Source organism: Brachypodium distachyon, chromosome 1 (genome assembly GCF_000005505.3).
Source record: "Brachypodium distachyon strain Bd21 chromosome 1, Brachypodium_distachyon_v3.0, whole genome shotgun sequence".
Lineage (NCBI taxonomy): Eukaryota > Viridiplantae > Streptophyta > Magnoliopsida > Poales > Poaceae > Brachypodium > Brachypodium distachyon.
In genome coordinates, this window is record NC_016131.3 from 44,920,495 (window position 1) to 44,936,127 (window position 15,633).

Below are 15,633 nucleotides of genomic sequence, written 5' to 3' on the forward strand. Positions count from 1 at the left end.
TCAAGTTTCATGAGGACAGTCAACGATGGCGAGGATGATGAGTTCAAGTAACTCTTATATGTGGCAGCTAACATGTGAGTTCAATTTTCACATAGATCAAGGAAGAGGGAACCGGGGTGACGATACATCGGTGTTGTCGAATATGGTGATTTTATGATCGGTGTGTGATGGCGTTGAGGGGATACTCTGGGAAGTTAGGAGCACAAGGCGGGAGTGTGGAGGAAATTATTTTTCACGGAAGCATTGACTGTTCATGAATAAGAGGAGAAACTACGTTTGCAGGTGGAGTCATGTGATGTTAACGAAGTAGCAGTGCAGCTCATGTTCAAGTCCAAGGTACACGGAGGTGAGGGACATATTCGCCAAGGTGGGGAGTTTGTTGAGATATGTGTCGAATATGTGTACGAGTAGGGTTACAATTGGACTTGGATTAGCAGAAGGTTAGGTGTTGGAGTCGAACACGTGTAACCTGAGCCTAACATACAAAGGCACCGCGAGGTAGTCCAAAATGATCATGACAACATAATAGCAATAGGCTCACAAGGGGAGCCGGCGGCTTGTGCCAGCGCCCAGGGTGGCCGGTATTGCGGTATAATGAGGGGAGGAGCGCCCGTAGTCATGCCCCGCGGATGTAGGCTTTGGCCGAACCTCGTTAACAAATATCGTGCCTCGGTGTCATCCTTGATCGTGCATCCGCCGGATTTCGTAACAGACATCCATCTGAACCCGTAATGTACGTACGGTTTCGATAAGAATGGGCCTGAAGCCGTGAACCCAGCGCTGCAGATTAGTCCATGCACTGACGGAACGACGTCTAAGAGCATGTACAATGCAAGGTGCTAAGACAGGTGCTTACGAAAATAAACCAAGCACTTTTTTAAGCACCAGTGCTTATTTGCATAGACGAGGTGCCAAGTTAGACATCTGCTTAGTCTAAATAAGCATCAGTGCTTAACAAAAACCGGTTAATTTTTCTAAGCACCCACCTAGGCATCTTGCATTGTACATGCTCTAAACCGGCTTCCACTGATGGTGTGGGCCGGCGCTCGTCAGTAACATGTTGTGAAAGTTTAAAAAAAAAACTCTCTTCGTTCCATATTATTCGTTCCATCTTAAGTGGCAAATATAACATGCATGTAGACGTATTTTACTATGTAGATACGTTCATATTTAGACAAAATTGAGTCGGTTAATATGAACAATATGAACAGAGGGAGTAATATGTTGTGAGTGGTGACTGGCACTATCACAGGCATCGTACCCTGCAGCGAATATTGAATATCCCTTTGAGCATTGTTCATAGTGAAGACCCACATATCTAGGGTAGCCTAAAAAGTTCACCTCCGGCTTCACATGTTAGCGACGGCCTTATGACGGCTGCCGTTCAGCGGTAGCATGTCACCGCCGGCTGAGAATGGCGGCGCCACCGAGGACTCATATATTCCTAAACCCATTAGTGATGACCTTTCTAATATATATAATTTGATACCTTGGGTAGTTGCGTGGGATGGGCCTCACATGCCCTGCCTTCTGCAGCTTCGCCTCTTGAAATCTATATTTCAAGACTTTTTTTCCTGTTTTCCGGCCTGAAGTTTTCTTGCGAACAAGAAGAAAAGGAAAAATATGTTGGATTTCGGTAGCAATTAACAAATAGCATATATTTTTATCAACTTCATAAAAGAAAGCAGCACTAAACTTCAAAAGGAATAGATATTCAATGTATAGCTAATCGGGAAGAAATATCACCGACCCACAACAAGCGCCTATTGTCTTATTTTGTGTTTCTACTTCTTGGAAAATTTATTTTGCCACACTCTTCTCCGGAGCCCCGTGCTACCGCTGCTACCCTCCTCTATCAATCTCGAAGCAACTAACACCTCCCTCTCCATCTCATCGACGTTCCATTATTTTTTTACCAAGGTTTCATTCCCATTTCATAAAGTTTTCATTCGCTTTTATTGAGGTTTCATAAAGGTCAAAACCCATTCAGGTTCCATTATTTCATTCTTGTTTTATGCGGGTTTCATAGAAAGGCAAATTTCTTGGATGTCCCTGCGCGAAGAGACACAAAAGGTAAATTTCATTTAGGTTTAGTTCTATTTTTTGTTAAAGTTTCATTCTTCAAGATTTCATAAAATAAATTTCGTTTGAACCTGGTAGACCTCATTCATTGCATTTGGTAGAAATGAAATGAAATCAAAATTTTGATATGATTTCATTTGGTTGAATTTGAATTCCGGATTCTGTCTTACATGCATGAAAGTACGTAGATAATATGCCAACACTTTAATGATCCACGCAACCATTTACAGAAGCACGCAGATGATATATATACCCTGGCACTTTAATGATCCATGCAGCCATTTACGTGCTATTTTTTCGGGAACATGGTTCACATTGTCAACCATGATAAGTCCAATGCTATGCAATCTAGAGGCAAATAAATTACCGGATCAACAAAAGGAGTAGCATATATACCATAAAAAGTTATATACTCCATCCGTCCAATAAAAGATGTCTCAAATTTGTCAAAATTTAGACTTAGTGTATAGATGCATTTAAATTTAGTCAAAGTAGAGACATCCTTTGTTGGACAGAGAAATACTAATATTTAAGGATTGTGATGATTTGTCTCGCCATATTGTTCTCTTATTTTGTGTTTCTACTTCTTGACTAAATTATTTTGTCGCCCTCTTCTCGGGAGCCCCGTGCTGGTGCTTCCACGCCCCCCCACCCCCCCCCCCCCTCCCCCATATGACACTGCATCTCATATTGCTCCAAGTAAAAGCGAATGAAATTAGAGAATATGTGTCGACACTGACACTCTAAAATTCTTATGCCCAAGAAACTCTAACAAAAGATCTGTTTCCAAAAACATGGTTATTTTAAAGTTAACACATTTACGTGTTATTGTTCCCAAAAACATGGTTATTTTAAAGTTAACTCATTTTTAACAACGACAAAGACCAAAATAATATCTAGCCATAGGTCATACAGATAGTCGATCACATTATATGTAAATTTTTCACAATTTACGTAAATAAGGTCTGCTCTCTCTCAGAGAAAGAAGTATGCGAAGGCTTAGGAGTAATTAAAAATAGATATAGCTAGATAACAAATATAATATCTGTCCGAACAGTTACGTGAGGTCAGAGAGAGGCGATTTCCAGGAACCTCAAGGCGGATAGGTTTTCCACACCCTCTGCTGACAGCACTGTCGGCTGCCCCGCCTTCGATGGCTTTCGTGGCCTTGGATGTCCGGCTCATCTCGGCCGATGGCAGGCGGATGGATCTACTGTTTCTTGTTATAGATTATTTTTTCGATGTCTTCTTTAAGATGGTGAGACGGCAGCGACATCTTGTGGTCATAAAGAAGGTCATCCCTGTCATGTCGTCGCTCCGGTGGTGCGCCTAGCGCTGGCGGAGGGAATGTGGAACTGTTTTTCCGGTGAATCCCTTCGGATCCGCTCAATGTTCGTGTTCATTGGTGTGGTTTCAGGTATAACTCTTTTATCTATGATTCTATCTTTTACGATGGTTGCTGCTTTGGTGCACTAGTCTTGAGGCGTCTTAGTACGACGACTTTTCCATTGTCCTCTGGTTCTTATCTTTGGCAACCTTTTGTCCGGCTCCGGTGAGGAGAGAGGGGGCAAAAATTGTGTCCCGCCTTCGGCTGGTTCTCGTGCCTGTTGTCATCGCTAGGTCGTTCGAATATCTATTTGTAATTTTTAACATTTTTTGTACTTCTTTGGACGATTGTTAATAGATCGGTGGCCTTTTGGAAAGGAAGAAAAAAGAGAGAGAGAGAGAGAAGGCTTCGGGTGGCAAAGAAGAGCGAGGCGCAAACTACCAGCAGTGCATGACCCGTTTGGCCTTAAACGGCTCCAGCTGTTCCCATCCAAAACCCAGCAGAGAGGCCGTCTGGAGAGAGGAAGGAAGTGGTCAAAACCTCGGCCATTAATTCGCCATCGGTTACTTTAGCTGTCAAAAATTAAAAAAAATCTTCATCAGTTACTGGCAGCTCACTACTGCTGTCCGCGCTGTTGGTGCTGGCCTGGCTTCATCCCCCCTCTCGCTGTGTGCAGGAGGAACAAGACACGGAGGGAGGAGCCCTGAAGACCAACAGGAGTGAAAATTGGGTCAAAAGCGTCCGTTTCTGCTCGCGAAAAGATGCAGCTAGCGATGAGCGGGCGAGCGAGGAAGGAAACAAAATGGGATTAGGATGAGTTTGACCGGTTGAAGAACCAAGACCTCGCTGGATATTTCCTCTTCTGCGTTGCTGATCCCGAGTCGAGCGTTACCACTTTCACTACTACAAAACGGTCTATATGCTTACAAATTGGAGGATGATAGAGGTCGTTTCTGTGCTTACAAATTGGATCTAGCGAAAGCTTATGACCGTGTGGATTGGAACTTCTTGCAGGCTGCTATTACAAAGCTCGGATTTGCTAGTATTTGGATCGATTGGATCATCACTTGTGTTTCTTCAGTAAACTACAGTGTCTGGTTTAATGGCAAGCTTCTCGAACACTTCCAGCCGTCTAGGGGATTACGACAGGGTGACCCATTGTCGCCATACTTGTTCTTGATCGAGGCCGAATGCCTATCGCTGCTGCTCCAGAGAGAAATTATGTCTGGTTCCATCCAGCAGCTACATATTTGCCGCCACAGCCCTGGTATCTCACATATCATTTTTGCTGACGATAGTTTACTTTTCTTCAAAGCTAATCAAGATCAAGCTCAGAAAATTCAGAAAGTGCTGACGATCTATGAAAAAGGGACAGGACAGTTGTTAAGCAAAGAGAAATGCTCGATTATGATGGGAAATAAATGTTCAGTTGGGAACAGTGCAACCGTCAAGCAAATTCTGGAAGTTCAATCCACGTGCTTTGAGGCAAAATATTTAGGGCTCCCGGTTCCGGAAGGGAGAATGAAGGATGGAAAATTTCAATCGGTTAAGGACAAACTGACCAAGCAATGTTCAGACTGGACCGAGAAATATCTCTCTAGTGGTGGCAAGGAGATAATGATTAAATCTGTTCTTCAGGCAATTCCGACGTATACTATGAGTATCTTCAAATTCTCTGCTACTTTATGTGAAGATCTATCTAATATATCTCGAGATTTCTGGTAGGGGGATGAGACTAATCATCGCAAGACACACTGGATGAGCTGGGATAAACTTATTAAACCAAAAGCTTATGGTGGTATGAGTTTTAGAGATCTGTGAATCTTCAACCAAGCCCTGTTGGCGAAGCAAGCATGAGACTCCTGATGTTCCCTGATTCTCTTTGTGCGAGATTACTAAAAGCCAGGTACTACCCACATGGAAAACTCACTGACACCGCTTTCATCCAGAACACTTCGCCGGGTTGGCAAGGAATCATGCATGGGTTGGAACTTTTAAAGAAAGGTAATATTTGGCGTATCGGGTCAGGTTCTCAGGTACAAATTTGGAGGGACAATTGGATACCTCGTGGTCATCTCAAGGTGTCGACCCCTGCTAATAGCTCCCGAATCAGACGTGTTGAGGATCTCATTAACCAGGACAATAACACCTGGAACACTCAGCTTGTTCAGTCTGTTTTTCATGCTTTTGATGCTCAAGAAATCCTTAAGATCAAGCTGCTACATGCTGGTAACGATGATTTCATCGTGTGGCATTATGAAAAGTCAGGGATTTTCACAGTTCGCAGTGCGTATCGCCTTGGACTAAATCTGAAACAAAACTTAACTTCCACCGGTGCTAGTGGGTGCCCTGATAGCGGTAGGAAACTCTGGGACAACATCTGGAAAGCCCCTGTTCCCCCAAAGATTAGAGTCTTTGCTTGGAGATTGGCAACCAACACACTTGCGGTTCAAGAAAATAGGCATCGTCGTGCTATGGATCTCCTTCCCACTTGTTCAATCTGCGGCATGGCTCTAGAAGATGGATACCATGCTGTCATGGTTTGCACAAAGGCGAAGGCACTCTGTGATAGTGTTCGTAAGCAGTGGAACCTCCCCCCTGAAGACGTACTCTCCTATACTGGTAAGGACTGGGTTTTATTTTTGCTAGATCGAGTCTGCCCTGATTTTCGTGTCAAGCTCCTCTTCTTGTGGTGGCGAGCTTGGCATCTACGAAACGACATCATCTTTGCCAAGGGGGATGCCCTTGTCGAGGCTTCGGCTCACTTCCTGTTTAACTACCTTGACTCCCTGACCGCGGCGGGCTCTAGTGATCCAGTCATTGATAGTAAAGGTAAAAGGATCCTGAGTGGTCCGATGAAGCCCGTTGTTACTATATGTCGGACTGAAGACTGGGTAGTACCGGATCAAGGTTTGCTCAAAGTTAATGTCGATGCTAGTTTCCTGGAGTCTAATAATTCTGCAACATGGGGGGTAGTGATTCGTGATCACAGTGGTAAAGCCTTGGTGTCTGCCTGGAACATCATTACCGATTGCCCAAGTGCTGAGGCAGCAGAAGCTTTTGCATGTCTTGAAGGCATTAAAATTCTGCGCACGGTGTCTGACCGTCCGGCCATTGTTGAAACTGATTGCCTTGCTGTTTCCTTGGCCATCAACTCTTCTACTAAGGATCGCTCGGTCAATTGTGGCACTTATGAGGATATCAAGCTGATAAAGCTCTTTGACCCTTGCATACAAGTCCGTAAGATTAATAGATCTTGTAATGCTATAGCCCATGGTATCGCTAGTTGGTGTCGTAGTGTGTGGTGTGGTGGTGTTTTGCGTGACTCTGTGCCGTCCTGTGTGATGAGCCGGGTTATACGTGATTGTACTCGAACTCCATTATTTCTTAATACACAACCCACTTTCAAACAAAAAATGGTCTATATGCAACGGCACATCAGTAACGAGTCCGGCGTGACCGTTACTGATGAACAACATCAGTGGCCGCAACCGTTACTGATGAACAGAGCGGGGTCTGCCCGTCCCCGCCCAGCCATACATCAGTGGCGCGCGACCGCCACTGATGAACCATCATACCTCGCGAGATACATCAGTGGCGGTCGGTTAAGAGTCGACCGCCACTGATGAACCATGCATCAGTAATGGTCGCCCTAACGCGACCATTAATGATGTACCCACTATTATCAGTAACGGTCGCCCAATTCCCGACCGCCACTGATGATCTCGCGGTTTAAATACGAAGAGCAGAGCCACAGCTGGTCGCGCTGCGCGGCGTAACGGACAAGTTGCGGCCCCTTCTTCTCAGGCGACGTCGAAGCGCTGCCCGACGGTGCCATGGCCGCCGGCGAGCCCCCCAAGCAGCCCCTCCTCCCTTCCCCTTCCTTCTCTTCCCCCCCCCCCCCCACGCGCGCGCGCCGGCGGCCGCCGTTTCCATGGCCGACGGGCGGCCATGGCCTCCGAGCTCCATTTTTGGAGCGCTGGCGGCCGGCGAGCTCCGATTCTCAACCCCGAAGCTTCCCTCTCCCTCCCGATCTATCTCACCGGCCTCCAATTTCTCTCCGAAGTTCCCCGATTTCAAATTTTTGAGCTCCAACCGCCGGCGAAAATGCGGCCTCCTCGTCATCGCCCGGAGCTTCCCTCTCCCTTGCGAGCTCTCTCTCCCTCCCGATCTTTCTCGCCAGCCTCCAATTTCTCTCCGAATGTCTCTAATTTCAAATTTTTAGTTAGCTCCGGTTAATTAACACCTTAATCCCCTTGTCAATGATTAGGCTAACTATTTTGCTTTGTTTGTTTTCTTGTGTATTCTGTTGTAGATCGAATGACCGTTCTTGGATGTACGCCAAGGAAAGAATCAATGCTCGATGGATAACCGAATGGACGGTCTTTTTTAGAGTCGCGAAAGGTGATATGGAACGAAAAGGACTTGTGATGATGCGTTGTCCATGTCGCAAATGTGGAAACACATGCATGATGAAGCCTAAAGATGTTCAGATGCACGTGCTGGCATCGGGTTTTGTGAAAGGTTATGCTCACTGGACTTGTCACGGGGAGGATGCGGTTGATGTCGGTAGCGGTAGCGAAGATGATGATGTCCTGCGATATGATCTGGCAAATGATTCTGAGAAAGAAACAAGGGTCGATGAGGAGGCTAATGTGGAAGGTGACGGAGCTCCACGTGGCAGGATTGCCGAAATGCTAGATGACCCGTACCTACGGGAGCAGCTGGAGGACCCCGAAGATGAGGCAGAGTCTGCTCAGTTCAAAAAATTGTTGGAGGACGCAAACATGCCCTTGTATGATGGAGCTGGCAAAGAAAACAACGTGCTCAAAGTGACGCTCGAACTTTTGAGGCTGAAGGCAGCATGATGCTGGTCAGACAAGGGCTTCACGGACTTGTTGAATTACCTTGCTTCGGTTTTTCCACAGCCAAACAAGTTGCCCAAGAGCACATACGAGGCGAAGAAGATTACATGCCCGCTTGGATTAGATTGCGTGAAACATCATTCATGTCCAAACGGCTGCATGGTATACATTGGAGAGTACGAGAACCATGAGAGTTGCCACATATGGGGTGCATCGAGATACAAGAAGAAAAACGCCAGAGCTGGCGAAGACGATGGGGAAGAAGTGATGAAGGGCAGGCCGGCAAAGACTGTTTGGTATCTTAAGGCAGGTGGCCGAGTTGAGCGTTGGATGCAGAACGTTAAGCACGCGAGGTATCTCGTCTATCACGATCCGGCGCAGGCTGCATTCGATCCTGACGGGCACTACTGTGTGGAGGAAGCTGGGGTCCTAAGACACCCTGCCGATGGGACTCAGTGGAGGAACTTCGACACGGCATTTCCTGATTTTGGGGCAGAGCCCAAAAACCTGAGGATCGCTCTTAGCACTGACGGGATAAATCCTTTCGGAAACATGAACAACAAGCACAGCACATGGCCAATGATCTTATTTGTCTACAACCTTCCTGCATGGTTAATCATGAAGAGAAAGTACATCCACATGTGCATGCTCATGCAGGGTCCAAAGCAGCTGGGAGCTGACCTAAATGTGTATCTGCAGCTAGTGAAGGATGAGCTGAAGCAGCTTTGGAACCCTGGCAGAGTGGTTTGGGACGCAAACAAGAGGGAGTACTTCACGATGAGAGCAGCGCTTCTGACCTGCGTGCATGACTACCCCGCAAATGGAAATATTTCATGCCAGGTGACACATGGCTACAAGGCCTGTACAAAGTGCGGGGAAAACACGACATCGGAGAAGTTGCCCGCTTCATTCAAAATTGTTTACATGGGCCACCGAAAGTGGTTGGATGCTAAAGACCCTTGGAGGGATGCCAAGGAAAGGTTCAATGGGAAGACGGAGCACGGGACAGCGCCGAAGGAGAAGTCTGGTATGCAAATCCTCGAAATTGTGAACGATCTTGAAGTTGTCCCCGAAAAGATTGCTGCGAAGAAATATAAGGAACCTGAAGGCGTCTTGTGGAAAAGGAGGTCCGTATTCTGGCACCTGGAGTACTGGGCACATTTAGAATGCCGCCACAGCATAGATGTCATGCACGTGGAGAAAAATGTATGCGAGAGCATGCTGGGGTTGCTGATGAACATTCCAGAGAAGACGAAAGATGGACCCAATGCACGGAAGGACCTGGATCTCATGTCTATCAGAAAAGAGTTGTGGGGCAAAGATCAAGTGTTGGCAGCCGACAAGAATGGTTTCGTGACGGTGACCACGCGGTGTCATCTTGCATGTTACAACCTGTACAAAGACGAGTTGCATAGGATGTGCCAGTGCCTACAGGACATTAAAGTCCCATCGAACTACTCGTCAAGCATCAAGCATCTAGTTGACATGAAAAGTCACAAGCTATCTGGCATGAAGTCTCACGACAACCATGTCATACTCACTCAGTACTTCCAGTCGCAATCAGAGGTATCATGGAGCCGCACGTAAGGGAGACAATCATGAAGCTTTCTGACTTCTTCGACAGCATCTCGCAGAAGTCAATCACCGTTAGACGATGCCAGATATTGAAGGATAGTATGATACAGATTCTATGCGAGCTCGAGATGTTCTTCCCTCCATCATTCTTCAATATCATGGTCCATCTAATGATCCACATATGCGATGAGATCTTGTCCCTAGGGCCCTCGTTCCTGCATAACATGTATGGCCCTGAACGATACAACGGGGTTCTGAAGCGCTATGTTCGTAACAGATCGCATTCGGAAGGTAGCATCGTGGAAGGCTTTAGGGCAGAAGAGTGCATCGAGTTCTGCACGGATTGGTTGGCCGACTAGAAATCAATAAGTGTTCCCGAATCACGGCACAAGAGCAAGCTCGATGGCGAAGGTGGCCTTGGACATACATACCTTAATGTCTATGGAAGAGGAAGGAAAGCTGACTTTGAAAGAGCACATTTGGTTGTCTTGCAAACTGTCGATTGCTGCCGGCCTTATCAGGAAATGCACATGGAACAACTGCGAAATGAAAACCCTAAAAGAGGAGAAGTCTGGGTCCACTGGGAGCACAATAAAACATTCGCAGCGTGGCTGAAGAATTATTGGTACGGCAGGGAGACGACCAATGTATGAGAAGAGACGGTTACATGTTTGTCACGGGAACCTGCTTACCACGTCTCTACTTGGCAATCATATGCGATCAACGGCTATAACTTCTACACTGCGTCTCAGGACCGTAAAAGCACATATCAAAATAGTGGTGTAGTCATGACTTCTCAGACCGCGACCGACGACAACAGCAAAACCAAAACGTTCTTCGGTGTTATCGAGGAGATTTGGGAATTGGAGTACTCAATCACAGAGATCCCAATGTTCCGTGTAAGATGGACCAAAGGTGACAAAGAAGAAAATCACAGGTTCACGACGATGGTGCTATCTCCTGAGATCCCTCGTGAACAAGTTGACGTCAGAAATATCCCGGCAAGAGAGGAACCATGGGTCTTTGCTAAACAATGCAAGCAGGTTTTCTACATAGACGACCCGGCAAATAAAGGCTGCGTCGTAGTAAGAAGAGGGAAAAGAAGCATTGTTGGAGTGGACGGAGTTATTTCACAAGAAGACTAAGAAGGTTTCCATGATCCGACGACCGCCGCAGATGACAAAGAAGCGGAACGCACGATATTAACGAGGAAAAGGAGAGGGAAAAGAAGAAGTGATGGGAGCGAGAGCGAGAAAATACCACAAAAATCCTACCTCAGAAGCAGTTCTGCGAGGAGTCAAGTTATGACTTACCGAAGGAAGGAGAAGCACTAGTAGTCACATTGTAAAATGTACACGTACTGAATCTTAATGCAAACTTTGTACTAAGTGAAATTATGTGTGATCGATGTACTTTTGTGTATGCATGTTAGTACATGGCTTTGTCACTCCCAAAATTACTGATGTTTGTACACATCAGTAACGGTCGGGTAACAAGGCGACCGTTACTGATGTTCTGTTGAGCATTGCTCACTTGAGCACATCAGTGGCGGACGTTTTGTTCCGCGCCCGTTACTGATGTATATAGGGTATATAAGGGAACACACCGAAACACTTAGTCTCGTTCTTGCCTGCGCGTCCTCTCCTAACCCAAGAGACCAGCAGTAGGCGCTTCCCTAACCCTACCGAAGCGCTGCCGGATTTTCGCGCCGCCGCCGCCGTCGACCCCGCGCTGCCCCGAGCCCGCCAACAGCCTCCTCGTCCTCGCCTCCGTGCCGTCTTCCTCCTCCGCCCTGAGCCCGCGCCTCCCCGTCCTCGCCCGGAACCCGTCGCCGACGGCCTCGTCGTCCTCGTCCCCGAGCCCGAGCGCTGCCACCCCGCGTCGTCCTCGTCCCCGAGCCCGAGCGCCGCCACCCCGCGACGCCGTCTCCCTCCTCACCAAGCCCGCGCCATCTCCCTCCTCCCCGAGCCACAGGTGCGTGCCTCTACCTCCTTCTCCTCTGCCTTCCTCCCTCTCCTCTGATTTAGCTTGATTTAGGGTTAGGGTTAGGGTTAGGATTAGGATTTGTTCTTGTTAATTTAGGGTTAGGATTTGTTGCTGTTAATTTAGGGTTAGAATTTAGGATTTGTTGCTGTTAATTTAGGATTAGCATTGTAGTTTGTAGTAGTAGATAATTTATATCAAATTAGATGTACATTTCCCACCACACACCTAGGCATGTATACATTGTGAATTTGATATAGTATTGAGTTAGATGGGCACACATATTGTAATAGCTAATTTGTAACATGGATACATTTTATTTACCATTGTGAATTTGATATAGTATTGAGTTACAGAGCATTGTAGTGAGCACATTTTACATGATGTTTTATGCATTGTACATGAGTATATGCATTTGATAATATATACCACACATCAGTATATGCATTGTAATTTTTTATATGCTATATACATGATGTTTTATATGCTATATACATGTTGTTTTATATGCTATACATTTAGTTTTTTCGATGCCATACATGTAGTTTTTTATATAGCGGTTTTATATGCTATTTTGGAGAATTGAGTAATGAATTGTAGGCCTGACCATCGTGTCGGGTCATTGGAGAAGGGGCCGGTCATCGTGCCGAGGGGGTACATATGCGGGTGGGTTTTATGCAGGTTTCGAGCTCCTAGTAGAGAAAATTTGCTAGTTTTTTAGCATTGGTCATGCCAAAATTTTCGGCCGATATATACTTGATGGTTTTGATGGCATAGGTACGAAATGGGCAAGAGTAGCCAGATACTTTGTAATCAATGTCGTGAAGTGAGATACTTTCGTATTCTTTATATGCTTTAAATGATGCAGCTTTATATACATTTGTATGGTTTAAATGATGTGATGTGATGTGCTGTGCTGTGATGTGATGCGGCTTTTTATGTATTTTTATGTGATGTGCTGTATATACAATCTGTGATGTGCTGTATATACAATTCTGTGTATTTCTGTGGTTTTAATTTTTTTTTAAATACCGAAAATGTATCAGCGTCGGTCACTCGACCGACACTGATGTGGCAACGCGACCGTTACTGATGAATATACATCAGTAACAGTCGTGTCAGCCTGTCCGCCACTGATGTATATATATATACATCAATAACGGTCACTGCGACAGTTACTGATGATACCCATCATCAGTAACACGAAGTTAGCAACGGCGGCCCCGGCCGTTACTGATGTTGTTTTTCGACCGTTACTGATAAGCTTTTCTGTAGTAGTGTTTCTTCGTGTATAAATAGGAGCAAAGGCCGGCCAAAGATCTCACAGCACAGCACAACACAACAATCTCTCTCTCTCTCTTTCTTATCCTTCTTCGTTCTCCCAAAGAGAGAGAGATGCCGGCGCGTGTGACGGAGATGGAGCGCCCCGTAATGGCCGGGAAGGCCACCGGGGCCATGGACGAGGTGATCCGCCTCGCGAAGGCCGGCGACCATCTCTGGATCAAGGTCCCCGGCAGCGACGGCTACGAGACGCTCAACCGTGACACCTATGACCGCCTCTTTGGTAAGCCTGGCAGCAGCTCGTCGGTCCGCGCCGGCGACGACGTCCGGGTTTAACCATTCGACCAACTGCTCGTTTTCTTTGGGTGTCAGCTTTTCTCGGTTCGCTTGATTTGATTTTTAAGAAAAAACTTTAAATCTCAGTCGATGCACTAGATCCACAGATTCAGATCTGTATGTCATCCCCACTTTCCTATCTCCCGCGTGCTAATCCAACCGTCAACTTGTCTCTAACGAAAAACAGTCGATTTCTTCATAGCAAAAACCTTTTTTTTTTCGAAGAACGTTTAATCCTAACCTGTTCGCTTGTCCGTGTTTGCAGAGCAAGTGGATGGAGTTCTTCCCAAGCATCGTGGCCAACGCGCGCACCGTTGACAACCTGGTGAATGGCTCGGATGGGAGGAGCGAATCTCTGATCCTGGTAACGCCATCGAACGAATCCATCCTCTTTCTTCTTCCTGGTTAATTTGCAGTCTAATCCTGGTGTGGCGCAGATGCACGAGGAGCTGCAGATGCTGACGCCGCTCGTGCAGTCCCGGGAGTTCAGCTTCCTGCGCTACTGCCGGCAGATCGACCAGGTGCCAGTGGGCCATCGCCGACGTGTCCGTGGACACGGAGCGCGACGTGGACTTGGACGTGCCGTCGCGCTCCCGCCGGCTGCCGTCCGGCTGCCTCATCGCCGACATGCCCGATGGCTACTCCAAGGTCAATCTCTTATACGGAATATCTAAATTATTTCACTCACACGTATGGTGGGTTCTGAGTTCTGACGCCTTTTTCTCGTGCTCCTCTTTGTTTGTTGCGGGTGACTTGGGTCGAACACATGGAGATCGAGGACACGGCCCCGGTGGACGCGCTGTACCGCGACATCGTGAACAGCGGCGCCGGGTTCGGGGCGCAGAGGTGGCTCGGCGCGCTGACCAACGCGTGCAACCGCTACGCTGCCCTCGCGGACCTGGCCGTGATGAACGCCGACATGGTCGGAGGTATACATATACACAGAAGCAAGATTATCCACTCCTTAAAAATCTATTTTTTATTAAATCATGACGATGACGGCGAGTTTTGGGTTTAATTTGTTGTTGTTGGCAGTGACGGCGGACGGGAGGCGCGGCATGATGAGGCTGTCGCAGCGCATGGTGGCCAACTTCTGCAGCTCCATGACGGCGTCGCAGCACATCCAATGGAGCACCATCCCCGGTGCAGGCGGCAACGACATGACCGTGCGCTTCTCCCAGCTGCTCCTCGCCGACGAACTCGGCCTCCCTCACGCCATCGTGCTGAGCGCCACCACTGCCATCTGGCTCCCCATCGCCGCCGAAGACGTCTTCGTCTTCCTCAGCGACGCCAACACCCGCAACCAGGGCCGGTCCCGTGTTCCGTCCTTGGCCTATGTACACGTAGGAGTAATACGTACATAGCTAGGCTGCTTAATTTGACGCCGTCGTCGATATGATGTTGTCTGTGACTTTACCGTGCCGTTTGTTCGCCGTTGCTGCAGTGGGACGTCCTGACGAACGGCGATGCCGTTCTGGAGGTGTGTCGCATCCCCAGCGGCCCGGATCCCGGCAACCGCGTCACCTTGCAGCGGGTAATAATGAAATCATATGTCCAGCATGGTGTTTAATTGCTTTCGTGTTTCTTTATCTTGAACGTGCAAATTGACAGGGCCAGAACGCGAGCGAGCACAGCAGGTGCTGCAGGAGAGCTGCGTGGACCCGTCGGGGTCCATGGTGGTGTTCGCGCCCATGGACATGCGGGCGGTGAACCTGGTGATGAGCAGCGAAGACCCGGCGAACATCCAGCTGCTGCCGACGGGGTTCGCCATCCTGCCCGACGACGGCCGCAACGACTCAGCAAGATGAGAGCTAGCTGCCGGTCCTTGGACGCCATCAGCGGCCTCATAGACACGACCATCGCCAACATCAAGACGGCCCTCAACTGTGACTGAAGAATCATCCATGATCGAGAGAGCTAGACCCTGGCGAGAGCGAGAGACGGGTTGGTTAAGGCACGTTGAATGCTGGAATTCATTAACTCCACCTGCTGCCGCATTTGAAGCTGCTGATCGATGCAACTCACTCTCTCTGTATCTCGCCCTAGTCGTCCGTCCATATATGCAATAATCAGAACAACAGAACTTGTGCTTAGGTTTCGTCTCAGACATGGTTGGTTTTGGTTTAATTTTCTCTTTACATGACATTTTGTTTGTTTTTCCGGGATCGCTTAATTTAGGCATTC

At 47.5% G+C, this 15,633-nt stretch overlaps 1 pseudogene; it reads left to right on the plus strand.

The window, feature by feature from the left end:
- Positions 1-13,248: 13,248 nt before the first annotated feature.
- LOC100831911 lies at positions 13,249-15,257 on the plus strand (annotated as a pseudogene).
- Positions 15,258-15,633: the final 376 nt, after the last annotated feature.